At 41.1% G+C, this 10,802-nt stretch overlaps 1 pseudogene; it reads left to right on the forward strand.

Annotated features, from left to right (window-relative positions):
• The first annotated feature begins 3,556 nt into the window (after positions 1-3,556).
• Positions 3,557-5,465, forward strand: LOC140935024 (uncharacterized; annotated as a pseudogene).
• Positions 5,466-10,802: the final 5,337 nt, after the last annotated feature.

Here is a 10,802-nt window from a genome sequence, read left to right on the forward strand (position 1 = left end):
GCCGGCCAGAGGCCACAGGAGCTTGCAGAGGGAGCCAAACGGACACCAAGCGAGCAATTGCAAACCGCAGCACAGAACGTGATCAGAGATGAAGTGATCTTAGATGTGGATGACAGGAGTGCATCAGATGCCTTTAACATGGAAGAACTGCTGCAAAAACGCAAAAGAAAGGAAAAGGCCACTCCAGCGCAACAAATGTTTGCTGTAGGTATATATATTAGACCGTGTTCTTAGTCGTTGCCAAACATTTAGGCGGGAAAACGTATACAACCTTCAACTGCGTGCATGTATTGCGTTCAAGATTATTTGTTTTTTTGTGCTAAACATGATAAGCCCAAAAGTCCTTTTTTTCCTATCATGCAAAGTGTTTAATTAGGAATACCAATTTTATTTTAGAACTACAAACACATGGTTAAAGATGTGGATAGATCAGGGGGGTGCCACGGTCATGATCAGGGAAAAGTCAGGAAAAAACGAAAACTTTTCAAGGTCAGGGAAAAGTCAGGGAATTTTTAAAAAAATCAGGGAAAAGCTTTGATATTGTCAAAGTCAGTGAAAAGTCAGGGAATTCTGTTTTCCGGTTTATAGTTCGTAAGTTTCCTTCAAGATGTTAAAATGCAATTTTTCTTTTGGAAAAGATGAAGTATGCTGCAAAGCAAGCAAAGCGATTTGAAAGTGTACACCTGACACGTGGTCAGTGGTTTTTGTTGTGAATGCTGTGTTCCAAATCCTTCTCTTTCCGCGGAAAGAGGTCGAAAATGAAGAGAAAAATATTGATGGCCTGCAAACAAAGCTAAAGCGAATGTAAACATTGATTGTTTTTCATTACTAAGAGGTCAGTGAAAACTGTTTAAAGGTCACTCAAAAGTCAGGGAATTTTCAACTTTCTGATGAGTGGCAAACCTGCAGAAAAACATAACGTGAAACAAAATACTGTAATTAACAAAATATAGCTTCAGCTTAAAAATATTGTAGCCAAATGAAAAACTCCACTGTGATTGCATGCAGAGAGACAAAATTAGTCGGTCACTCCCTAGCTGAGCCTGTAACTTATTAATTTAGGATTTATTTGTTTATTTTGGAGGACACTTCAAAATTATTAATTCCCCACATCGTAGATCAGTTTGTGGGTTTTGTCATTTATCACTCTTCAGCATTGCGTAATACCTTTATTGATCTCGCTGCATGTTCAGCACGTGATTTATCGTTACACGTAGTTTAACCTGCGCTGCAGGCGTATTGTACACTTATCTCGAATTATCATCTTGCAAGTTTTTGTTCGAACGTGTTCTTGATCCGTTTGTACATTTCCTTTAGTACATTTCCTCTTAGTTCAACATGTCTCAACGTGATCGTCGCGCGATCCCCAGGGTCGATTACGCTGTGTTAGAAGCAGGACGTTCCTCAACTGCTTTAAATACTACTTTGGAGAATGCCCGTTCAGCGGATGCTCTGAACTCGCCGTCCACGATTGTTCAGCTTCCCACATCACAAGTAGATTCACATGAATCAGTCTTTTTGGAACTCGAGTCGCTACGAGTGGCTCTGGCGACTGCCAAAGCCGAAAACGAGCAATTACTCCGAAACTCCGAGCTGCGGGATCTTCAAAGCGAGTTATCCTCTCTTCAACAGCAGAACACTCTGCTTCGACAGCGCCGAAAGGATCCGCCCCCTTCAAATGTGCCCGCTTTGTATGGCATGATCTCTGTGACATTCCAGGGTTGAATGCCAGGGCTGACGCTCAACTTCAAAAGATTGGCCTTTCCGACTCGTCTAGTGACTCGGATGAGTCCGCAGATGACGGGGAGGGCAATCATAACCGTCGTGAATGGTCGAAACGAGGTAAGAAGCTACCTTCTGGGAAGACGGCTAAATTAACCAGTAAAGTTCTTCACCCTCAAATTTGGCCGCACAGCGAATTGAACTTCCTCTACGTATCCAAGGAAGTCCCTTACGATAATTTAACTCTTGCGGAATTTGCCGCAGGCTACGCGTCGATCCTTCGCCTTCCGAAACTGAGTGCACCGGAACGGATGGCACGCATTGAGCACTTCGCCACCCTGATGTATTTAGCGACACAGTTTCCTTGTCCGTTGGTTCGTTCTCTTCACGCGGCAGCTCTGTTTGAAATTGAATGTGGTCGATTACGTTGGGGCAACTCCTTTTCTCATCTTGAAGCTCGTTTGCTGCATGGTCCTTCCAATCAATCTCGCTCTTCTACTGCCACGACACCAAAGCCGGCCGTTCAGTTCTGTAAAGCTTACAAGAGCGGCAAGTGTACCTTCACCAAGGATCATTTTGGCCTTATAAAGAATGAGGGTAAATGGGTTCAGCATATTTGCGCAAAGTGCTGGTTAACACAGCAGGATGAACAGCGCCACCGCGAGAATTCTGCAGAATGTCCTTTTACCTACCTCTAGTCCTGTTGGCCCTTCCAATGTTTGACTTGCGGGAGCTTCTCGAGTATCCTCTGATCAGACAATTTTCCCATGTTCAAGTTTGGTTCCTTCTTCTTCTCGCTTTCCATGTTCCACAGTTCCAGTTAGTTCGTGTGTGTCCATATGCGACAGTTTACAAACAGTTTTAGTCTCCGCTTCTTCATTGGAAGCGTCCGTAAGTCAGAGCGGTCATGCTCTAGTTCCAGTTTCAGGTGTTTCGGTTCCAGTTTTGTCCGTCTCAGTTGACGAGGGTGTTTACGTTCCAGCCGCTCCAAGTGCACCGGTGTGTACTAGTGTTTCGGTTCAAGTTCCTCGATTGCAAGATTCCAGTGTCCTCGTTCAGGCTTCCGGTATCGCATCCAGTAAAAGTTCAAGTTCAGGTTCAAGTGTTAATGTACCAGTTTGTACTGCTCCCAAATTTTGCATCTCAGTTGTTCCCGCTTCTGGTGACAAGTACGTGTGTTCTAGTCGGCCATTTTGTGACACTGATTATGTCTTCTTGCACGAACGTGTGCATGCATCCGGTTTCCCGAATTATCTTTCATGCGGCTTACCCGTCCCGTCCAAACATTCCTTTGTGGCGACAGTATTTGCATGACTATCCTGACGCCAGGATTTGTGACTTTTTAGAATACGGCTGGCCCGTGGGTTACGACTATTCTACTCAGGGCTTTCCTGTAAGCCAATTACGCAACCATCAAGGGGCGTTATTATTCCCCGATGCCATTGATTCGTACTTGCAGAATGAAATCTGTAGAAACGCTGTGCTTGGTCCTTTTGAGACGAACCCGTTTTCGTGCCCTGTCGCGTTGTCACCGTTGAATTCCATGCCCAAACAGGATTCTACAGAGCGCCGTATTATCGTGGATCTTAGCTGGCTGGCTGGCACTTCAGTCAACGATGGCATTTCTTCTTCAAGTTATCTGGGAGAAGATATCTCTCTCACTTATCCTACGGTAGACTCAATCGCCTCTCTCATTTGGTCCGTTGGAAGCGGTTGTTTACTATATAAGCGTGATTTCAAATGTGCTTATCGGCAATTTCCTGTATACCCTTTAGACTATCCTTTGCTGGGTTATTGTTGGAAACATTCCTTATATTTTGATTTAGTTTTACCGATGGGTTTGCGATCGGCTGCTATGGCGTGTCAACGCATTACCAACGCAGTGTGTTACATTTGTGAAATGGAGGGACATCACACCCTTAGTTATTTAGACGATTTTATTGGTGTGGCCACTCCGGACATTGCCTGGCAGGCTTACGATTATTGTGGTCACCTTCTTGCCGAACTTGGTCTTGAAGAATCTCTTAGCAAAGCTTGTCTGCTGCTAGGATTCAAACTTCTTTAGAGGTGCTATTTGACACTGTACAAATGACCCTTTCCGTCACCCCAACACGTTTGACGGAAATCGAGACTCTCGTCGTTTCATGGTCTACTCGGAAATCCGCTACGAAGTCAGAGCTACAGTCTCTGGTCGGTAAGCTTTCCTTTATTTCCAAATGCGTTCGACAGAGTAGACTCTTTCTGTCTCGCATTTTAGCCTTGTTACGAACACTTAGACAGAATGGTCATCGCACTCGTCTTTCCACAGAGTTTTGCAGGGACATTGCATGGTGGCTTCGCTTCATGCAGACCTATGACGGCGTTTAAATCATTTCCTCGCTGGTCTGGACTGCTCCCGATGCCGTGTTCTCCACTGACGCATGCTTATCGGGATGTGGTGGCTTGACAGTCTCAGTATTTTCACGTTCTGTTCCCCGCCGACGTTCTTGCTCGGTTTTCAGAGATTCACCTTTTGGAAGCGCTCACTATCCTGGTTGCTCTACGCTTGTGGGGTCACCTGTGGGCCGGTTGCCGCATTCAAGTCTTTTGCGATAACGCCGCCGTGGTTTCTGCGCTCACTTCAGGAAGAGTGAAGGATCAGTCGCTAGCCGCCATTTCGCGTGAAATCTGGTATCTCGCAGCCTCTCATGACTTTGAGCTGCGCGCAGTCCATCTCCCTGGTGAAGAGAATCGCGCCGCAGATTTATCGTCTCGTTGGCATATTGACAGTAGTTTTGAGGCACGTTTCAAGCTACTTCCCGTGTTCTCACGTTTGAGTCCAGTCCCTGTGCCTCCTGATGTCTTCACAGTTTATGATTATTAATTTGCCTTTCTTACTTCTTCTTTATTGACAGATCGTGAACTACGCGAACTGCGGCGAGATTTAAAGGTCACTTGCAAGGCCGCCTTTGCGGCAGGGACACATAAGAACCACCTCACGCAGTGGCGGACATATTTATTGTTTTTTTTATATTTTTTGTTCGATTTTCTACCAGCCACGGTTGATACCGTTTGTTTGTTTTCTCAATTTTTAAGTAGATCCTTAACGCCGGCCTCGGTGCATAATTCTCTTAGTGGGGTCAAGTTTTTACACGTTCCTTTGGGTCATGATTTCTCCTCGCTTCGCACATTTTCCATTCGAATTACGCTTCGTGGTATTGACAGGATGGCGTTACATTGCCCTACGCGCGCGCCTCCTGTCACGCCCTCCATTCTGTTTTCGTTGATTCAGTTGTCTCGTAGTGTCGATTCTTCCCCAGAGTATATCACCTTTTCGTGTGCCTTTTTGTTTGCCTTTTTCCTTATGGTACGTATTTCTAACATTGTTCCTCTTTCTACGCGATCTTTTGATTGTCGTAAGCATTTGTGTAGAGGGGATATCGTTTCCGCCCCTCATGGTCTCACTGTCGCTTTCAAATGGTCTAAAACTAATCAGACTGGTAAACGTCATTTGCTTTTGCCTTTAGTTGGTATGCCCAATTTGCCCTTGTGTCCCGTTGAGATGTTTCACAGAATGTGCACTCTCACTCCGGCATCGCCCATGTCACCCGCATTTGTTCTCTCATCTCCGGACGGCTCTCTTTCCCCGGTTATTAAGCGTCAGTTCATCCAGGTCTTTCGCGAGTGTTTATTTTCGGCAGCCATTCCCCACGTGCACACATATCGTGGACATTCCTTTTGCAGGGGAGGGGTGAATTGGGCTTTTCAGTGTGAAGTTCCTGGAGAACTCATTCAAGTATTCGGGGACTGGTCCTTTGACGCCTATAAAAGTTCTCTAGAGTTCTCCTTGCCGGCTAAGTTACGAGTAGCTCAACGCGTTAGTTCTTCGTTTTTGTTTTCTTAATTCGTTGTGTTATGTACTTTTCCGCAGGGCACACCATTTTGTTTGCGCTTGTTTTGGTGGGCAGAGAGCTTTATTTCTTCGGGTGTTTTATCGGTTTTTTGCTTTACTTGAAATAAATCTCTCTTTATGCCAAACAAATGGTGTGTCCTATTTTATTGGTTGTTAGTTTACTTAGATATCCCCGGGGAATTTGTTTATTTTGGAGGACGCTTCAAAATTATTAATTCCCCACATCGTAGATCAGTTCGTGGGTTTTGTCATTTATCACTCTTCAGCATTGCGTAATAGCTTTATTGATCTCCCTGCATGTTCAGCACGTGATTTATTGTTACACGTAGTTTAACCTGCGCTGCAGGCGTATTGTACACTTATCGTGAATTATCATCCTGCAAGTTTTTGCTCGAACGTGTTCTTGATCCATTTGTACATTTCCTTTACCCATCCCTCTCACCCAGATGGTGGGCAGAGAGCTTTATTTCTTCGGGTGTTTTATCGGTTTTTCGTTTTACTTGAAATAAATCTCTCTTTATGCCAAACAAATGGTGTGTCCTATTTTATTGGTTGTTAGTTTGCTTAGATATCCCCGGGGAATTTGCAGTATGTGTTAAGAGAAGCAGCTAAGATAACTGCTATCCGGGAGACTGCCCCGTTATTAAGAGATATCAAGCCAAAGACAATGGAAAAGTTTATGTCAAAGGTATGTATCTACTGATTCATGCAAAGCACATAAGATTAATAGTACCTAATTACTTACTTAGGTGTGCAACAGGCATGGTTGGATAAATGCTATCTTTTGGAAAAGTTTGTGGTCAGGTTGTACCAAAGCTGAGGAATCAGTTTGATGACTCATAATAGATAATCATAAAGGTGGACCTCAGAGTTTCTCATATGAGCATGTATAAAGGTGACAAGCAAGAGTAGCAGTAGTATATCAATACGTCATGAATTTTTAAGCAGCAATATAATAGACTGTTAATTCTATGTTCTTTCAGGTAACAAATGCACTTCCTCAGTTAAATTCACACGACGAGAAGAAGAAAATCAGGGAGAGGTTTTCTGAAATGCTCACATATCACAGAAACCATCTCAAAAATACACAGTTTTGGAAGAGATCCCAGAAGGTAGGACAGGCTCAGGATAATCTCTCTATAAGAAATTAATGCATTAATTAGGAATGATTGTTTCACTGATGATTTCCCAGATTAATTAAGAATACTTTTTAATACATACAGAAAAGTCAGAAGTTTTATTTGAAGTGTAGTATCGTCAGCACTTTTTCTGGAAAACAATACTTGATGTGTATTGAATTTCATTAACTACACAAACCCATAGGAAAGCTATTTTTATGTTTTTTTTAATATTCATTTGGTGTATTTTTATTTTGAGTAAAATAACTTTAGACATTATAATATTGCATACTAGCTGAAAAAGTATGGGATGGTACAGCTGACATGCCCAGCAGTTGAAGAGGCAGAAGCGATTAATGTAGGAACAAGTGATGTTGTGCAAGAGAGAGTCAACAATGGGAATAATGATGGCAGTTGCCAATTCAAACAAGGGAATGTATTATGCAAATAGAAAGCTACTCAATTGTGTAAACATCCAAGGACACTGTTACATGGATAGGCAGTTGTGGCATATCTTTGTCAGTTATTCATTATGCAGGTGGTTCTGATCATGAAATCTGTAGTCCTAGCTAGTAGTCCAGCCTGATGTTGTTTGGAAGTCTTCCAAAGAAGAAATAATAGACAGCTGAGATATCCCCACCCTTTAAACCACCAGCTAAATCTGCAAATTGATCTGTTTTTATTATCATGTACATTGTGTTCTGAGAGATGTTACTTACATCTTGAGGTGACAATTGTGCTTCCGGATTTAATTGGTTAAATCCGCATTCCTATTAAGATCACACTGATTTCTAATCTTTAGGGAAGAAGTTTTTGTCATGGAAGGCAACAACAAGGTTGCAAGGGCTGGATTTTTAAAAAGGTCAACTGCAGATGGTATGTTTCTGAATTACAGAAATGTTTGCACCCAGATACATAGATGTTGAAGTTAATTATTATCTCAAGTAATTTTTGTTTTAAATTTTCTTTTGTTTTCAGGCATGGTAATGTACTGTATGCTAATGAAGTTGAAACAAAACCAATAAAATAATAAATTCCTTGAGATAAAGAATTAACTACAACATAGACATTGCACACTTTGAAATCAGTTTGCATGCATGGCAGTCATCAAATGGATGGATTAGCAACTTTACGTTCACCAATATATATTTAGCTTTATGATATACAAACTGAGAAATACTCACCAAAAAGCTATGTCGTAAATTTTCGTACGTAAATTAGTTCTAGCCAATCAGAGGAGCGAACGATGGTTTTCACACGTGAAAAAAATGATACGTCCAATCAGAATCGCGAATGATGTTTTTTCACGTGTGAGAAAAATGATACGTCCAATCAGAGGCCACAGAGGTGTGTGAGTTTCGCGCCAAAATTCCCGTCTTTTATTGCAGCTTGCAGCGCCGCTTCGCACACATTCAACAAGAAAAGTTTTACTCAAAGAGTTTTTCTCGCTACAAAAGTGAAAAACATTTCGTTAATGGAGTGGAATAGTTTCGTTTGTTTCATTGTCGATGAAGAAAACTGTAGAGAGCCTGCGAAACAACAGCGGAAAGGGAAAAACAGAACGAGACGTAAGCTTTTGTTGTGCTTTTTGTCGGAGCTACTTTGCCTTTCATTTAAGCTTAAGCTTATATTGAAACCGGCCATTTTACTTAAATTCACTCATTTTCAATTGTGCATTGACAACAAACAGTTAAGATTACTTATAGTTCTTGGATTACCTCATATCCTTACCGTCATTTATGTTTTTAACAAACGTTTTTACTAAAAAGCTGATACTTCATTTTCGTTGTCATTTTGCGGCAAGTGTGTAGCGGCAAATAAGCATTTTTGAAAGATTTAAAATAAAAAGGCCGCCAAAATGATGAATGTCTCGGTATTTATATAATAAACACAATACCACATGGAAAGTGCTTTGTACGATATTTACGCTCTCGTTGTTTTTGTATCAGAAATCTTACTTGTTCGCTGCGCTCACTCGTTCGATTTCTGATACGTCAACAACTCGTGCGTAAATACCGTACGCCAGCACTTTCCATGAAGTATTCTCTATGTTACATGTATCTTACTTGAGGACTCTCAAGTATTATACTTGAGGCTCTCCTGCTTCATTAAACCCTGAAATTCGGTTTCAGCCAATGGTTTTGGTTTCGCTGCTGCCTAGCATCATAGTAAATTTAAAAAAAAAACACACAAAGATGTTTTGTTCAATGGGTTCAAAAGGATACCTTTAATTTGCGTGCGGTAATTGGTGGTTTCTTTTTTTTCGTTATGTATTTTGTCTTTTTATATATGTTTTATATGTTTTTTCACATTATAATGATTCCTAGCGGTAAAAAACCTTCTCAGTACTTGGCTGGGTTTCGACTTTAAGTTTATATGATGTTTGCATCAAACAATTTTGATTGTCCAATTTTCAATTTTTTTAAGAGACCTATGCCAAGCTCACAATGTGCGCTAATTACTCACCGGATGACCATGATGTCAAACTTGATGGGCCGAATGACAAACCGTTTCTAAAAAGCCATTAAGGTAAACACTTAACATGTTGAAGCTTATCTTTGAACAAGTCTTTGAACTGCACTGCTATATGTATGTTTATTTTATTAATTGCAGGTCAACAGGAAATTCTATTGGCCCCTAAGTGGTCTTAAAAAAGGAGCCATTTGCCCGCAGCAAAGGGAAAAAACCAAGCAATTCAAGAATTACTAAAGATCCCTTGCCTCCACTTCCAACACCACCTCAACAATCAATATCGTCGAATCCACCTACTACACCAACAACTCCTCCTCAAGAATTGATGTCTTCTGATCAACCTACTACACTGACACCACCAAATGCAAGTGAATCACCAACTCTTTCGATATCGATACCACCTACCTTAAATCCGTCTGCTCCAAATGTACACACACAAGCTAAATCAAGAAGAAAACACAAGGGTTATGTGTATGTTTTAGAAGCCACAGATCAAGAAACAGAGAAAAACAATACACTTGCACTAGAAGCTGATGATGGGTCTCGACCTAAGAGGAACAGAAAGGAAAAGCATGTTATGGACATATAACATACTGAAACTGTTAAGCTAAGTCGATCTGTATGTGTGACAAAACTGCGAAAAGTCCATATGGACCAAATAACTCAAATTTACAACATGCTTATATATCCATAACATGCTTTTCCTTCCTCTTCCTCTTGACCTATAATCTCAAGGGAGATCAGAGTTGCAATTTAAAAAAGGAAAAGTCTTCATTAGTATTACCTATTATCAACTTTTTCATTTGAAACTCGCGCATTACTTGCAATTGTGCATTTCTTGTTTCTTACCCTTCATATCTTTTTCCAATAATCTTTCAACCATTTTATTAAAACATCTCGGACAGTGATGTTATTTGTTGTTTTCATGATAATGTATATTAAACAAACTTAAAAGTGGTTTTAGCTGTATTCAGGGCTCGAGTTATGGAAAAAGAGCAGCACACTGCAAAATTCTTGAATGGCAAGCACTGAATAAGAAAATGAATACCAATTCAATAGAACATGTACGAAAACAACTCTTTGGTTTGTGCCTCCGCTTGCAGTTGTTTTTTCATCGACATGAACTCGTGGCAATGAGACACGAACATGTGTTTTTGAGTCTTTGCCCTGAGGACAGTGTCCGCGTTTTGATAGTCGACTTCTTGATATTTGGTCCTTTGAGCCGGGATATTTTGGGTGACTTTTGAGAGCAAAAGTGTGAAAAACAAAGGAGTATAGAGTTATTCAACCACTGAGTGAAATTCGTGTCCAACAGTGACAGGCAGCATAGAGTTTTTCAATCACTGAGTGAAATCGTGTCAAACAGTGAAAAGCAAACAACAGCAATGTTGAGACAGGAACGTCGAGAGTGATTGTGCAATTGTGTCTGTAATGAGTGTTTCAAACTGAAAGAGAGACGTTGAAGTTATTTCCATCTAGTGAGTCTACCAGTATGTCAAAAGGGAGTAAAAGCTCAATTCTGAGAAAGAAACTTCAAGCAGGAAACTCGCCCTTAAGTTAAAAATAGCTGAGCAAAAGTGCGAAGAAGAAATCAGGCT

Source organism: Porites lutea, chromosome 4 (genome assembly GCF_958299795.1).
Source record: "Porites lutea chromosome 4, jaPorLute2.1, whole genome shotgun sequence".
NCBI classification, from domain to species: domain Eukaryota; kingdom Metazoa; phylum Cnidaria; class Anthozoa; order Scleractinia; family Poritidae; genus Porites; species Porites lutea.